We start from the raw sequence: 17,100 nt of genomic DNA, 5'->3' as shown, positions 1-17,100 counted from the left end.
TCCTGTACAGGTGATCATGTGTGTGATGAATGAGCAGGTTACAAACATGTATTGACTCAGCTCCTGCCCTCATTTCCACAGAATCCAAAAGGGCATTAGAGTGTTTCATGAACAGTGTTGCATCAGAACATTTTCAGTAGTGAAGCCAGAAGGTGACGATGACAGAGAGCTTTTCAATTTCATTTTCAAAAAAGAATGCAGCAGGTTTTGGAGGATTCTCTTAATATTAACATTTGTGGAGCATGTGTGGGTTTATTAGTTGGACAGCTGCAGAAATGACAGAAAACAGGGTGAAAGAGAAGGGAGTGACACACAGCAAAGGGCCCCAGGCAGGAAGTCGAACCCGGGGTGTTGCAGCGAGGACAAAGCCTCTTTACGTGGAACCAGCCACCAAATGAACTTACCGGCACGATTGAACACATTTAACATTCAGTACCACTCTGCTTTTAACTGTGTCTCTCCTGGTCCAGCCTTTTCGTGTTTCAGCATCACTTACCATATGTTAAAGTGTTGATTTGAAGTATGCACAAAAGTATAATCATGCACAGTTCAAGTACAAAGCTTGTAGACTGATGCAGTTTGCCTCTGTGAGGGATGTTGTTAATTTAAAGAGGATTTATAGTGGATGTGTGGGATAATTACGAGGGTTTTTCTGTGGTGTAGGTTATGTTTTGTTGATTTATTATTAATGTTGTTTAAGTTTACTTTTATTTACTTGTTAAGATTTGTGGCTACATTACCTTTTCAATTGACAAACCAAAAGCAACTTAATATTTTAACACATTTTTACTCTCAATCCTGCCTACTCATTCTTTGTCCTCTCTCTGATTTGATTTTGAACTGTTGCAATAATTTCTCCCTGGAGCCAAGCTGGCCCAGCCAAACCAGAGTTATATACTTGTGACCAGACTGCTTTTTGATGTCGTGTAAGAACCTGTGTGTGTGTGTGTGTGTGTGTGTGTGTGTGTGTGTGTGTGTGTTTGTGTGTGTGTGTGTGTGTTTGTGTGCGTGTGCACATTGGTTTTTAGTTTGTTAGCATTTGTTGAAAGGAGCTGCAGCCTGTTCTGGGCTATCGTAAGTCTTCTCGGTAGGCACAAAGCACACAGAGGTCGATTTAAGCCTTTTATTGCTCAAGTGTCTCAATACACAATAATTGACAATGTTGCAAATGCGGCTCGTGCGTCTCGCTTCCTGGATTCTCTCCTAGGCAGCTCCAAGGCTTCTGTAGTGTAAAATACCATAGTAAGTAGACAGTGGTCAGTATAAAATAACCACAGTTAGTAAATAGTGACTAATGATAGCTGATAATAACTGTTATCATGATAAAAGTTAGACATGAAGGGTAATAAGAGTGAAAGAATTGCTGAAACATACTACTGGGCAACAGCTAAACTAAAATGTATATCTACTGATCAAAGCTGCTGTAGTGTGATGATGTGAAGTGTGAACCAAATATACAACACTTTAATAAAGTCCTACTGCACTCAGGCTTTAAGACTCCTGGTGACTTTTTTGATCTTTGAAATCTTTTGGACCAACTGAGAAAAGTCAAGTCGATTTAAGACACGTCCTCCATTTGAGGTCCAGCGTGCTACTGCATAGGGAGAGAGTGATTAGTAACTGTGCCGACTCTGCCAATCACTCCCCTGACGCTGCTCTCCTGAGCCCTCTCCACCTCTCGCTCTCCTGCAGCCATGCCTCGACCACGCTCACCTCCACATACCTCCACTGCCCGACTTCAGGCTGGAACACACCGGCCCAACCGCTGGACATCTGAAGCGTTTGGGGAGACTCAGACGAGGTCGGGAACAAATATGTTTGGTGTGTTCAGCTGCGTTGGAAGTTTTCGGAGCCGCGCGGACGTTGTCGGCTTCGATTCAGCATGCAAAGTCTGAGGAGGAGGGCTGTCGGACGTCTGAGCCATGAGATTCTCTGATTGGTTGTGTGCCAACTGAATGGCCGTTCTGATTGGCGGTGTGCTAGCGAATCAGCATGGTGTGTAGGACGGGCGGAATACTGTGTGTGCTTTGTTTTTCTGTGCAGTCCGTTCCATCATTCTCCGTTTTGATGCTTTGCAGTACTGGCACGAGACAAGTTGTTATGTCCGTTCAGGACAAATTAATCTGTGTTCGTTTGGTAATGCCTCGCTGCATGTTCAGTATGCAGCTGTTTTTATCTGAAATAATTTCGTTTTGTTTTGAATGAAACTAAAGAGAGTCGCATGTTTAAGCCTCATTTACAACTCACAACACAAGCGCCACCTGCTTATTGCATCTCGCACAAAACGTACATGCTACTGTGCAGTCGGCAGCACGTCGAAGCGGTGTGTTTCAATGCAACTTTTCTGCCGAACGGGTCAGACGAGAGGCAACAGAGTTGTCTGAGAGGTCGGATAAGGCAGTTGGACATCTGGGCGGTGTGTGGGGGCCTTAAGGTGGTGAATCTGTGTTGCCCTCCCCTGTCAGAACACATCACCTCTTCATCATTGCCCACTCGCAATGGTCCTTGCCACTTGGCAAGTAATTTGGAGCTGGATGACGGGAGCAATACAAGCACTTTATCTCCTGGTGCAAATTGCCTTAATCTAGTTCCTCTGTTGTACAAGCACTGTTGACACTCTTGGGCCTCAAACAAATTCTCATGTGATAGCTGGTCTAGTGTGTGGAGTTTTGCTCTACGGTCCAGGATGAACTGCCAAACAGCAACTCAAGCTGGAAACCAGCTTCCCGGTGGCTTTTTGGTCCGAGCAACTGGGTAATTTCTTTTCCAGTCTGAGTGTCACGATTCACTCTCTACAAACTATTCCTAACCAATGTAAAGTGTGGATATGCCTGCACGGTGTCAGGGCACCAAGCAAAGCTTTGAGTATCAACATGAGAGTGTTTGAAAATCTTCCGTGGAGTGTAACAAGGGAACCTCCGGAGCCTCCTGCCCCACCAGTTCCTCCTCCCCATCTGCAGCGTCAGACAACCTCGCGTTACCACTGAGCACCGCAGACATATCCGGTTGTGGATGCACCCCCACATACTGCCCCACTAACTTATTAAACCCCGGCCAATCCGTGCCCAAAATTAGAGGGTGCACCAGGCGGGAGCTAACTGCAGCCTTAAAGGATCATTTTGGTCGATTTCAACACGCAGCTTTATTGATCAAGGTACCCTTGACTTGCCAGAACCGGAGACGCAAACATTTTTGGTCCAACTCTTACAGGGCTTCTTGAATGGAGAGTTAGCATTGACAGCTAACCCATGGGGGCAGAAATTTACACTGTAGTTTAAGCGTCTTAACATGCTCCAAATCTCACCCCAAAAGTTATGCAACATCAGCAAACACCTTACAACACAGCACTGTAGCGTGTATGACTCCAAATGAATAAAAAAGTGGTTAAAACAGTGTGTTTGTGCAAGCAGCCACATACTGGTTTGTTTACAGCCTTGTCTGCCGGTAGTCCAAACAAGTCAATCCGTCGAGCTTGCGCTTACTCCCTCACTGGCAGAGACGAAGATATTGACCACGAACCTTTTGAATTCAACGGTAGAGCATATTTGTTCGAACTGGAGTATACAGATGAGGAGTTACTTACACTAGAGAACGAGAGAGTGGAGAGAGACGTACAGAAAAGCTAACTCTCAGTGCAGAGCAAATAGACTCATAACAAGCTATTATAAGGCTCATGGCCTTGCTCTGTTGATTTCTTGACAAAAAATAAAGTATTTTATTTGGTACTTGTACTGAATATCCTTTAGAATACAGCAAAAGAAAGAAAAGAAAAAAGACATTGAGCCAAGATGGCATGATAGAGTTGATGGACTTTATTTTTATTGAAACTGTTTTACATTCAGCTCATGAAAGAGTCATTTTTTGCCAATTTGAAATGATGAGTTAAACATGTGCGAAAACATATTCCTACTACTGCTACTGATACAACAACAAATGCTACTACTACAACTATTCTCCAGAGTTGTCCATCTGTTGGGGGCAGATTTCCTAAAAGGGAGAAAGACAAAGAGAATCAAATACAAAGATTGATGAGAGAAATCAGACGATACCATTTCACGACGATGCACAAAAAAAAAAAATGTGTCTAACATGACAAGTAAATCTTCTTACCTTAACTGATGTTTATCTTGTTGCCGGCACCAATGGATCCTGAGTTTTGACCAACACTGACCCCAGAAACGTTTCCAATACTGGAACAATCTCCCAGTCCCCCTGATGAAATATCAGGATTGAGAAAAAGAGTAAAATGTTAACCACAGAAACTCAGATTGTTGGCATGAAGATGCTCTCGTCTGAATATTAGTAATGAATCTGAAATAAAGGGCTCATACCGACCCAGCACCATGAGGAATCACTCACCTGTGATGTCATACTGATTTTCTGCGCCGATTTTGCCATCATTTGCTCCACAGACTTTGACGTCAGTGACGTTACCCAGAGAAGCATTTTTTCCAGCACCACCTGTAAGTGTAGTCAGAGAGATTTAATGAAACTGTCAAGTTAACCTGACAGAAAAACATAATCACAACTTCATTTACCTTGTACATCATACGTATTGTCGGCACCAATTTTGCCTGCGTTACTGCCAGCACTGACATCCTTGACGTTACCGATTTGCGACATTGTTGCAGCTGAAGTCTGGACAGACAGAGAGTCACTAAGAGGAAAGCAAAACAGTGATCGTCATAAGAATCGGTCACCACAAGATGAAGTACATACATACATGCATCTAGTCTAGCAGCTTAGCTTTGATATAAAATGCACACATAAAAAATGAGATAGAAAGATGCATTTTGCTGTATTTTAAAGAAAGCAGTTCACAGAGATGTAGTGACGTCTTCAACTTACCACAGGATTCAGTTGTTTGTCGTGAGCTGTCAGGTGAGCTTGTTGAATTTGGAAGAGAAGACTCAGCCTTTATAAGTGCTCTTGACAAGCGCGTTGGTGGTTTTTAGGGGGAGGAACTTTCTAAATATGGTTAACAGGTTTTATTGTTTCCTTCGCCTCAGTTCCACAGAAGTAAAAAAGAACGTGGAGATTGTGAAACAAATTCTCAGCATAAAGAATTTCAGATAAGATCACAAGACAGCAGTTACAACATGTTGCCACTTGTTGCCCACACAAACTGTCAAAAACTAAAACTTCCAGGGAAGCAATAAGGACATCAAACGGGGTTTGGGGAGGTTTCCATTTGTGCCGGTCCAGTTCGGTGTATAAGCTAACTGTTGAGCTGATAGCTAAGCTCAACAGGTGGTGTGGTGCTTCTGACTTTTTAACAACAAACGTATTGTGAGGGTCTGCTGGGAACGTCTGGCGGAACCCTCTGTCAGGGAGGTCTTCAACTCCCACCTCCGGGAGAGCTTTGACCAGATCCCGAGGGAGGCTGGGGACATTGAGTCCAAATGGACCATGTTCTCCACTTCCATTGTTGACGCGGCTGTTCGGAGCTGTGGCCGTAAGGTCTCCGGTGCCTGTCGTGGTGGCAATCCCCGAACCTGGTGGTGGACACCGGAAGCAAGGGATGCTGTCAAGCTGAAGAAGGAGTCCTATCGAGCTTGGCTGGCTCGGGGGACTCCTGAGGCAGCTGACAGGTACCGGCAGGCCAAGCGTGCTGCGGCACAGGCAGTCGGGGAAGCAAAATCTCAGGTCTGGGAAAAGTTCGGGGAGGTCATGGAGGAGGACTACCGGTCAGCCTCGAGGAAATTCTGGCAAACCATCCAGCGCCTCAGGAGGGGAAGCAGGTCTCCACCAAAACTGTTTACGGCGGAGTTGGGGATTTGTTGACCTCGACTGGGGATATCATCCGGCAGTGGAAGGAATACTTCGAGGACCTCCTCAGTCCCACTGACACACCTTCCATAGAGGAAGCAGAGGCTGGGGACTCAGAGGTGGATTCATTCATCACCCCAGCCGAAGTCACTGAGGTAGTTGGGAAGCTCCTTGGTGGCCAAGCACCGGGGGTGGATGAGATCCGCCCTGAGTACCTCAAGTCTCTGGATGTTGTGGGGCTGTCTTGGATGACACGTCTCTGCAGCGTTGTGTGGCAGTCGGGGACAGTGCCTCTGGACTGGCAGACAGGGGTGGTGGTCCCCCTATTTAAAAAGGGGGACCGGAGGGTGTGTTCCAACTATCGGGTGATCACACTCCTCAGTCTTCCTGGGAAAGTGTACTCCAGGGTACTGGAGAGGAGAATTCGGCTGATAGTCGAACCTCAGATTCAGGAGGAACAATGCGGTTTTCTTCCTGGCCGTGGAGCACTGGACCAGCTCTGTACCCTCCAGAGGGTGCTCGAGGGATCATGGGAGTTTGCCCAACCAGTCCACATGTGTTTTGTGGACTCAGAGAAAGCATTCGACCGTGTCCCTCGTGTCATTCTGTGGGAGGTGATCCTGGAGTATGGGGTCGGAGGCCCTCTGCTAAGGGCTGTACGGTCCCTGTACGACCGGAGCAGGAGCTTGGTTAGCATTGCCGGCAGTGAGTCAGACCTTTTCCCGGTGCATGTTGGACTCCGGCAGGGCTGCCCTTTGTCACCGGTTCTGTCCATTATTTTTCTGTCCATTATTTTTATGGACAGAATTTCTAGGCACAGTCAGGGGCCGGAGAGGGTCCAGTTCGGGAGCCACTGGATTTGATCTCTGCTTTTTGCGGATGATGTTGTCATGTTGGCTCCGTCGAGCCAGGACCTCCAGCATGTTCTGGGGTGGTTTGCAGCCGAGTGCGAAGCAGCTGGGATGAGAATCAGCACCGTCAAGTCTGAGTCCATGGTTCTCGACCGGAAAGTTAACGTGGCAATGTTACGGCTGTCGCCGAGCTCTGCCTCCGTTTTGTGTGTCTGTGTGTGTCTGCCTGCTTATCGGTGTTATTTCGGGATGTGGGTGCTCCTCCCCCTTCTCGGCCTGAGGAATTCTGAGTGGAACGACCCACCAATCCAGACGAAGCAATTGGCGGAAGTTGCTACAAATCTCTGGCCAGCATGGCAGTCGGGGTGGCTGTGATTTCACTTGAGCAGCATTGCACTGTGTCTCTCCAAAGTATACAAAGTGTGAATTGTTGTGGACTGGGCCAGGCATAGATCTACTAAGTGGAGGGCTGCTGTCTTGACTGTTTTTGGTTTGGAGTTACTAGGTAAGTAGACAGGGAGGTTTTAGTTTCATTTTGTTTAAAAACAGCAGTGCAGTTTTACGAGTCCTCTTTTGGTTATATCTGTTTTGGTTTTTTTTTTATTTAACAGCACTCACAGGCCCTCTGTCCTCAGCATACTGTTTGTGTTTTTTTGTTTGTTTTCTTTTTGACAATCCCGCTTCCGGCCAATAAATAACTCTAATTTACCAATTACACCTGGTTTTATGTTGCTTCCTTTTCCGCTATCGAGCTGGGTCATAACAGGCAAAAAGAAATGTTTTTTCTGGGGGGATGGGCATCATAAGGGAATTATGCTTAAGGCACCAAAATGGCTAGCAGACCTGTATTATGTAACAACTCTGCACACTGTAAGGTTATTTATTTTAACACTTTAATGCGGAAATTGCAAAATAAGCTGAAGATGAAGTCATATAGTGAATCATTTTAAGTTTAGTTCTGGAATGATTTATTTTTGAAAACCAATCTGTTGATTTCTTGACAAAATAAAAACTATAAGTAATTCATTTGTCTTTGTTCTGAATATCCCTCAGAATGCAGCAATGTCAGTCAGAAATTAAGAAATAAAACATTGAGCCAAGACAGTATAATAGAGTAGATGGACTTTATTTTTATTGAAAGTTTTTTTTTACATTCAGCTCATGAAAGAGTCATTTTTGCTAGTTTGAAATCACGAGTTAAACATTTGCTAAAACATATTCCTACTACTGCTACTGATACAACAACAACCACCTCTACTACTACTACTTATACTAAGGCATTTCAATTATTAGCCAAAAAACATGATTTTTAGAAGAGTTGTCCATCTATTGAGGGGCAAGTTCCTAAAATGGAGAAAGACAAAGAGAATCAAATACAAACATTGATGAGAGAAATCAGACGACATCATTTTACAATGATGCATTCACAAGAAAAACAACACACAATCTTAAAATGTGTCTAATGTGACAAGTAAGTTTTCTTACCTCAGCTGATGTTGATGTCGTTGCCGGCACCAATGGATCCTGAGTTTTGACCAACATTGACCCCAGAAACGTTTCCAATACTGGCACCATCTCCCAGTCCCCCTGATGAAATATCAGGATTGAGAAAAAGAGTAAAATGTTAACCACAGAAACTCAGATTGTTGGCACAAAGATGCTCTTGTCTGAATATTAGTAATGAATCTGAAATAAAGGGCTCATACCGACCCAGCACCATGAGGAATCACTCACCTTTGATGTTATACTGGTTTTCTGCTCCGATTTTGCCATCATTTGCTCCACAGACTGTGACGTCAGTGACGTTGCCCACAGAAACATTTTTTCCAATACCACCTGTAAGTGTAGTTATTAGAGAGATTTAATGTAACTGTCAAGTTAACCTGACAGAAAAATATAATCACGCCAGCATTTACCATGTACAGCACAGGGTTTGTTGCCATCAGGTTTCCCTGTGTTATTGCAGTCACGAACATGCTTGCAGTTACAAGTTTGCGACATTGTTGCAGCTGAAGTCTGGACAGACAGAGAGTCACTAAGAGGAAAGCAAAACAGTGATCGTCATAAGAATCGGTCACCACAAGATGAAGTACATACATACATACATGCATCTAGTCTAGCAGCTTAGCTTTGATATAAAATGCACACATAAAAAATGAGATAGAAAGATGCATTTTGCTGTATTTTAAAGAAAGCAGTTTACAGAGATGTAGTGACGTCTTCAGCTTACCACAGGATTCAGTTGTTTGTCGTGAGCTGTCAGGAGAGCTTGTTGAATTTGGAAGAGAAGACTCAGCCTTTATAAGTGCTCTTGACAAGCGCGTTGGTGGTTTTTAGGGGGAGGAACTTTCTAAATATGGTTAACAGGTTTTTTTGTTTCCTTCGCCTCAGTTCCACAGAAGTAAAAAAGAACATGGAGATTGTGAAACAAATTCTCAGCATAAAGAATTTCAGATAAGATCACAAGACAGCAGTTACAACATGTTGCCACTTGTTGCCCACACAAACTGTCAAAAACTAAAACTTCCAGGGAAGCTCTGCTGCGTACTCCAGAATTTTTAGATGAATTTCAGATTGTCATTAGAACCAATGCGACAGGGTAAATGCTCACCTTTGAAAGGTGTGTGGTCCTTTGTAGAAGTGTTGTCTTCATGGAGTGAGACAGAGGAGCAGACAGCATGTATGGCATCATGTGGGCAAGTGGTTTGCTAATGTCACGATGTGAACAGTGTGCTCCATGCTAACGGTGACATTAGTATAGTCAGGCAAACAATAAGGACAACAAACTGGGTTTGGGGAGGTTTCCATTTGTGCCGGTCCAGTTCTGTGCCTGAGCTTCAACTGTTTTGATTTTGTTCCAACAGACTGAACTGGCATTTGTCAGATGCGACGTGAGGTGGAAAGAGCTATTTTATTTTTAAGAGCCATTTTTTCTCCAGTTTCCCTCTGCTGGAGTCTCATTTTATGTATCAAGTTGTTGTTAAACCTTTGAATAAGACATCTCATTGAAACCCATTCATCTGAAAAATCAGTACTGTGCTGTGTCAGGTATCCTGTACAGGTGATCATGTGTGTGATGAATAAGCAGGTTACAAACAGGTATTGACTCAGCTCCTGCCCTCATTTCCACAGAATCCAAAAGAGTGTGAGAGTGTTTCATGAACAGTGTTGCATCAGAACATTTTCAGTCGTGAAGCCAGAAGGTGATGACGACAGAGAGCTGCCACAACAGGTATCAAGTAAACTATGAACTGGGGCAAAAATAAATGCTTGAAGTCTTTAAAAGATCATTTTCAAAAAAGAATGCAGCAGTTTTCAGAGGATTGCCTCAATATTAACATTTGTGGAGCTGAGAACAATTAGTCAATAAGACATTAGTCAAGTTTCATTTCAGGTTTTTTTTCACAGGTTTATTAATAGGACAGCTGCAGAGCTGACAGAAAACAGGGTGAAAGAGAAGGTAGTGACACACAGCAAAGGGACCCAGGTTGGAACCCGAACCCGGGGCTGCTGCAGCGAGGACAAAGCCTCTCTACATGGAACCAGCCACCAAATGAGCTGATCGGTGGCCCCCAAATGTAATTGTTGTTCGAGCAAACACGTATAAAACATTCAGTACCACTCTGCTTTCAACTGTGTCTCTCCTGGTCCAGCCTGTTCATGTTCATCCTCAATTACTAAATTTTAAAGTTCTAATCTGAAGGATGCACAGAAGTATAATCATGAACAGTTCAAGTACAAAGCTTGTAGAATGATGCAGTTTAGATTAAGACTTAGACTTTCTTTTATTGTCATTCGAATGTCACTTTACAGTGCAATGGGAATGAAATTTCATTTCAGGGGCTCAGAATAGTCAAAAAACTAAAGCATGTATTTACATGAAAAATGAATAATTGAAAAAGTGTAGTTTTAAATACTATATAAAGTATGCAATATAATGGACAATATACAATATGGATGGGGGAGGGAATTGTTATTTTGTGTTTAACAGTGTTATGGCAAGAGAGAAGAAGTTGTTGTGGAACCTGGCTGTTCTGCTGCAAAGGCTGCAGAGCCGCTTTGCAGAGTCCAGCAGCAGGAGATGGAAGGTGTCATAGCGAGGATGGAAGGTGTCACTCCTGATAGTGTGAGCCCTGGTCGGGCAGGGTCAGGTTGCCGGCTTTGCACCAGTCCACCAGATGTTTCACCTCTTCATTGTCATTGTCATCACAAATAAGGCCCACTACTGTTGTGTCATACGCCAACTTCACGATGTGGTTAGTAGTGGACCTGGCACAGGGTCATAAGGGTGAACAGCAGTGGACTCAGCCTTGAGGGGAGCCGTTGCTCAGGAAGATGACACTGGACGTGCTGACACCCACCCGCACAGATTGGGGTCTGTCAGTGAGGAAGTCCAGCAGCCCGTTACAGAGTGGGATGCTGAAGACAAGGGGGGGCAGTTTACTCTCCAGGCGTTGCGGCATGATGGTGTTGAATGCTGAGCTGAAGTCCAGAAACAACATTCGCACATGTGTGTTCCTCCCTTGTAGATGTTGTAGGCTCAGGTGCAGTGCAGAGGAGATGGCATCCTCTGTGGAGCTTCCTGGCCGGTAAGCAAACCATTACGGGTCAAATGTGAGGGGGAGTCTGGAGACAATGTGGTCCTTTACTAGCCTCTCGAAGCACTTCATCATGATGTTGAAAATGTAGAAGATCTTATACGTGCAGAATTGAAGTAAGTCACATACATTAATTTTGGCCTGCATCCCAAGTCAATGATCAGTTTGGCAAAACTGCTACAAATACACAGTTTGGTGAAAAACGTTTTGTAGTAGACAAAATGCTCTTGTTACCATATTTAAGTTGTATTCAATTAAATGGTGAAATAATGTTTAAGATTCAGAAATGTAGTCTTGTAAGGAGTATCATTTGTCTCTTATTCCTGTAGGCAAGATATAAACATAAAATGTCATCATGAATGTTATAAAGCAAACATTACTGTTGAATTGTGTGCAATATTGAAACTCATTGTATTATGCGTTTATATTAGATTAGATTAGATTTCTCATACAGTTAAGTAAATGAGTTAACAATAAAATAATAAATAATAAAATAAAATAAGTAATAAAGGGGGAGAGCTCCTTGGCTGCATGCAATTTTAAATGTTTAGCTCTTTTCGGTATAAGATTCTTTGTTTGAATATTTTGTCTCTTTCTATACTGATCCTTTTTCTTCGTATTTCTAAATGAATGCAGGATCAATGCTGAGACACGTACAAGGGGGAGGAAGATACAGATGATGAGCAAACATCTACAAGCAGTTCTGGCACGTATCAACCCAGCCGGCCAGCAGGTCTGTAGACTCCACAACAGTACCAAGCCCTGATCAACCACCCTCAACCAGCAGTTTAGGGACAGATACACAGCAGAGAACCACCACCTATGAAAGCACAAGTCCTGTCATTGAGAGTCCATCAGCAGGTGACAATGTAGAGACCTGTGTGACCTGTTCTGTGTACTGTGTTTACAAAGTTACCGGGGCTCCACCCTGGAGCCAAGCCTGGGGTTGGGGTTCGCAGGTGAGCGCCTGGTGGCCGGGTCTTAGCCCGCGGGGCTCAGCCCGAAAGAGCGACATGGGCCCGCCCTCCAGTAGGTTCACCACCCGCAGGAGGGTTCAGAAGGGGTCGGTGCCATGTGATTTGGGTGGCGGTCGTGGGCCCCGACAACCCACTCCCCGGACGGTGACTCTGGCCATGGGGACATGGAATGTCACCTCGCTGGGGGAAAAAGAGCCTGAGCTGGTGCGGGAGGTTGAGCGGTACCGGCTAGAGATAGTCGGGCTCACCTCCACGCACAGCCTGGGCACAGCCTGGGCTCTGGAACCCAACTCCTTGAGAGAGGCTGGACTCTCTTCCACTCTGGAGTTGCCCGCAGTGAGAGGCGGCGAGCTGGTGTGGGCTTGCTTATAGCTCCTCAGCTCAGCCGACATGTATTGGAGTTTTCCCCGGTTAACAAGAGGATCGTTTCCCTGCGCCTTCGGGCCGGGGATAGGCCTCTCACTGTTGTTTCGGCTTACGGGCCGAACAGCAGTGTAGAGTACCAGGCCGTCTTGGAGACCCTGGGAGGGGTACTGGAGAGCGCTCCAACCGGGGACTGTCGTTCTGCTGGGGGACTTCAGTGCTCACGTAGGCAGTGACAGTGTTACCTGGAGGGGTATGACTCGGAGGAACGGACTCCCCGATCTGAACCCGAGTGGTGTTTTGTTACTGGACTTCTGTGCCAGTCACAGTTTGTCCATAATGAACACCATGTTCAAGCATAAGGGTGTCCATCAGTGCACGTGGCACCAGGACGCCCAAGGCCAGAGGTCAATGATCGACTTTGTGGTCGTGTCATATGACCTCCGGCCATATGTCTTGGACACTCAGGTGAAGAGAGGAGCTGAGCTGTCAACTGATCACCACCTGGTGGTGAGTTGGATCCGCTGGCAGGGGAGGAAGCTGGACAGACTCGGCAGACCCAAACGTATTGTGAGGGTCTGCTGGGAACATCTGGCGGAACCCTCTGTCAGGGAGGTCTTCAACTCCCACCTCCGGGAGAGCTTTGACCAGATCCCGAGGGAGGCTGGGGACATTGAGTCCAAATGGACCATGTTCTCCACTTCCATTGTTGACACGGCTGTTTGGAGCTGTGGCCGTAAGGTCTCCGGTGCCTGTCGTGGTGGCAATCCCCGAACCCGGTGGTGGACACCGGAAGCAAGGGATGCTGTCAAGCTGAAGAAGGAGTCCTATCCGACATGGCTGGCTCGGGGGACTCCTGAGGCAAATTAACCCTCATGTTGTGTTCCGGTCAAATCTGACTGATTTAAAAGTTTCATCTCTGAAAAATGTACTTAATTTGATTAGACTGACCTAAGAGTCCATGACTTTGTCCACAAAGAGGATTTCAACACACAAAATAAATAGTATTCATTTGCATACAATTTTGTGTATTTAATTCAACTTTTGTACACTCTTGGTGTTCCCGGTCATAAATGACCAGTCATTAGAAATGAATGGGGGAGACTACAATTAGTGTATAAAAACTGATCTCAGGTACATCCTCATTTGTCATATGGACACACAAACACACATGCACACACACAAACACACATGCACACACACACACACACACACACACACACACACACACACACACACACACACCTTGGTTCCCAGGCAACCACCACGGGAACCTTAGCCTGGTAGAGTCTCTGTCCCGCGGGAACATCACCTGTTCTCAGAAAGTTGCAGCATTGTTTCAGTAATACTGAACTTTTCTCGCAGCTTTGGTAGCCTATATCAATGCTTTTTTGAGGCCTTGCTCACAGTTCATTGTGTGGTAGCACCATGGCACGTCGATATACCATAAGTGAGGATATTGATTACATATGTGATTGCCACACTGGTGAGGAGGAGAGAAGCCAGGAAACTGACAGTGAGGACACTCTTGTGTCCTACTGTCCAAAGAAAAGGAAAAATGTGTTCCTGATGACGACTCTGCACAGGGATGCTGCTGTGATCACCAGGGAGGACAAGAAACCCAATGCCATCCTGGATTACAACAGGAACAAAGGCGGAACTGACAACCTTTATAAGGTATGTTGATTTTTATTTTTCATGTACTTCTTCTCTATCATCAGATTGTTTAACCTGCACTATAAAAGTAAGACTTGGTTTAGGTGGAGTACACATTAAATTTATGAACAACACTGAGTCAGTTCTTTCCATTTGAATGTGATACATGAGGTATCATTTGTATGTATTCCTGATTTGATCTACTTTGTGCACTTTTGCAGGTTACTGGCACAAACTCTTGTCAGAGGAAGACACGTTGGCCCATGTTGGAGTTTTTCAACATGTTAGATGTGTCAACATACAACGTATTCGTGCTGTGGATGGAGCTGAATCCAAGATGGAAGCAGGGGAAAAACACGTCTGATAGAGTGATGAACATTGTAATGTTATTGTTCTTGTTAGTTGTTCTTTAATGACTTTAAGACATTGATCTTGTAATATTGTGAAATTGTTTTGGGATAATTTCCTTTGTACACAAATAAAATATTCCGGTCACTTTTGACCGGGAGCAAGACTAGTGTTATGGTTTCAAAACAAATGTCCTCGGTAACTTTGACCCTAGGTAGTCTGTGATAAACAATATACCATGTTTCATCTGATTATTTTTTATAATAGAAAAAATCCAGAAATTATGCTTTTTAGAACTCAAATTCAAGATGTATACGCTCAGGTCAGTGAGGTATACAGGCCATAAATAACAAATAGAAGTTCAAAACTTGTAATGTTCACGAGAACTAAAGTTGATGAAAAGATCTAACACAACAAGTAGTGATAATTATGTATTTTTACAGTTTTTATGATAAGTTTAAATGGAATGGTCATTTTTGACGGGGAACACAAAATTGTTTAACATGAAATGAACACAACATGAGGGACAAGCTGAAGATAGTCATACTGTGAATCATTTTAAGTTTAGTTCTGGAATGATTTCTTTTTGAAAACCAACCTGTTCATTTCTTGACAAAATAAAAAATATAAGTAATTAATTTCTCTTTGTTCTGAATATCCCTCAGAATGCAGCAATGTCAGTCATGAATTAAGAAATAAAACACTGAGCCAAGACAGTATAATAGAGTAGATGGACTTTATTTTTATTGAAACTTTTTTTACATTCAGCTCATGAAAGAGTAATTTTTGCTAGTTTGAAATCCCGAGTTAAACATTTGCTAAAACATATTCCTACTACTGCTACTGATACAACAACAACCACCTCTACTACTACTACTTATACTAAGGCATTTCAATTATTAGCCAAAAAACATAATTCTTAGAAGAGTTGTCCATTTATTGAGGGGCAAGTTCCTAAAAGGGAGAAAGACAAAGAGAATCAAATACAAACGTTGATGAGAGAAATCAGACGACATCATTTTACAATGATGCATTCACAAGAAAAACAACACACAATCTTAAAATGTGTTACCTCAGCTGATGTTGATCTTGTTGCCGGAACCAATGGTGCCTGAGTTTTCACCAACACTGACCACAGAAACGTTTCCAATACTGGAACAATCTCCCAGTCCCCCTGATGAAATATCAGGATTGAAAAAAAGAGTAAAATGTTAACCACAGAAACTCAGATTGTTGGCATGAAGATGCTCTCGTCTGAATATTAGAAATGAATCTGAAATAAAGGGCTCATACCGACCCAGCACCATGAGGAATCACTCACCTTTGATGTCATACTGGTTTTCTGCTCCGATTTTGCCATCATTTGCTCCACAGACTTTGACGTCAGTGACGTTACCCAGAGAAGCATTTTTTCCAGCACCACCTGTAAGTGTAGTCAGAGAGATTTAATGAAACTGTCAAGTTAACCTGACAGAAAAATATACTCACAACTTCATTTACCTTGTACATCATACGTGTTGTCGGCACCAATTTTGCCTGCGTTACTGCCAGCACTGACATCCTTGACGTTAGCGATTTGCGACATTGTTGCAGCTGAAGTCTGGACAGGCAGAGAGTCACTAAGAGGAAAGCAAAACAGTGATCGTCATAAGAATCGGTCACCACAAGATGAAGTACATACATACATGCATCTAGTCTAGCAGCTTAGCTTTGATGTAAAATGCACACATAAAAAATGAGATAGAAAGATGCATTTTGCTGTATTTTAAAGAAAGCAGTTCACAGAGATGTAGTGACGTCTTCAGCTTACCACAGGATTCAGTTGTTTGTCGTGAGCTGTCAGGTGAGCTTGTTGAATTTGGAAGAGAAGACTCAGCCTTTATAAGTGCTCTTGACAAGCGCGTTGGTGGTTTTTAGGGGGAGGAACTTTCTAAATATGGTTAACAGGTTTTATTGTTTCCTTCGCCTCAGTTCCACAGAAGTAAAAAAGAACATGGAGATTGTGAAACAAATTCTCAGCATAAAGAATTTCAGATAACAAGATCACAAGACAGCAGTTACAACATGTTGCCACTTGTTGCCCACACAACCTGTCAAAAACTAAAACTTCCAGGGAAGCTCTGCTGCGTACTCCAGAATTTTTAGATGAATTTCAGATTGTCATTAGAACCAATGCGACAGGGTAAATGCTCACCTTTGAAAGGTGTGTGGTCCTTTGTAGAAGTGTTGTCTTCATGGAGTGAGACAGAGGAGCAGACAGCATGTATGGCATCATGTGGGCAAGTGGTTTGCTAATGTCACGATGTGAACAGTGTGCTCCATGCTAACGGTGACATTAGTATAGTCAGGCAAACAATAAGGACAACAAACTGGGTTTGGGGAGGTTTCCATTTGTGCCGGTCCAGTTCTGTGCCTGAGCTTCAACTGTTTTGATTTTGTTCCAACAGACTGAACTGGCATTTGTCAGATGCGACGTGAGGTGGAAAGAGCTATTTTATTTTTAAGAGCCATTTTTTCTCCAGTTTCCCTCTGCTGGAG

Source organism: Acanthopagrus latus, chromosome 13 (genome assembly GCF_904848185.1).
Source record: "Acanthopagrus latus isolate v.2019 chromosome 13, fAcaLat1.1, whole genome shotgun sequence".
NCBI lineage: Eukaryota > Metazoa > Chordata > Actinopteri > Spariformes > Sparidae > Acanthopagrus > Acanthopagrus latus.
Note: the sequence above shows the minus strand (reverse complement) of the source record.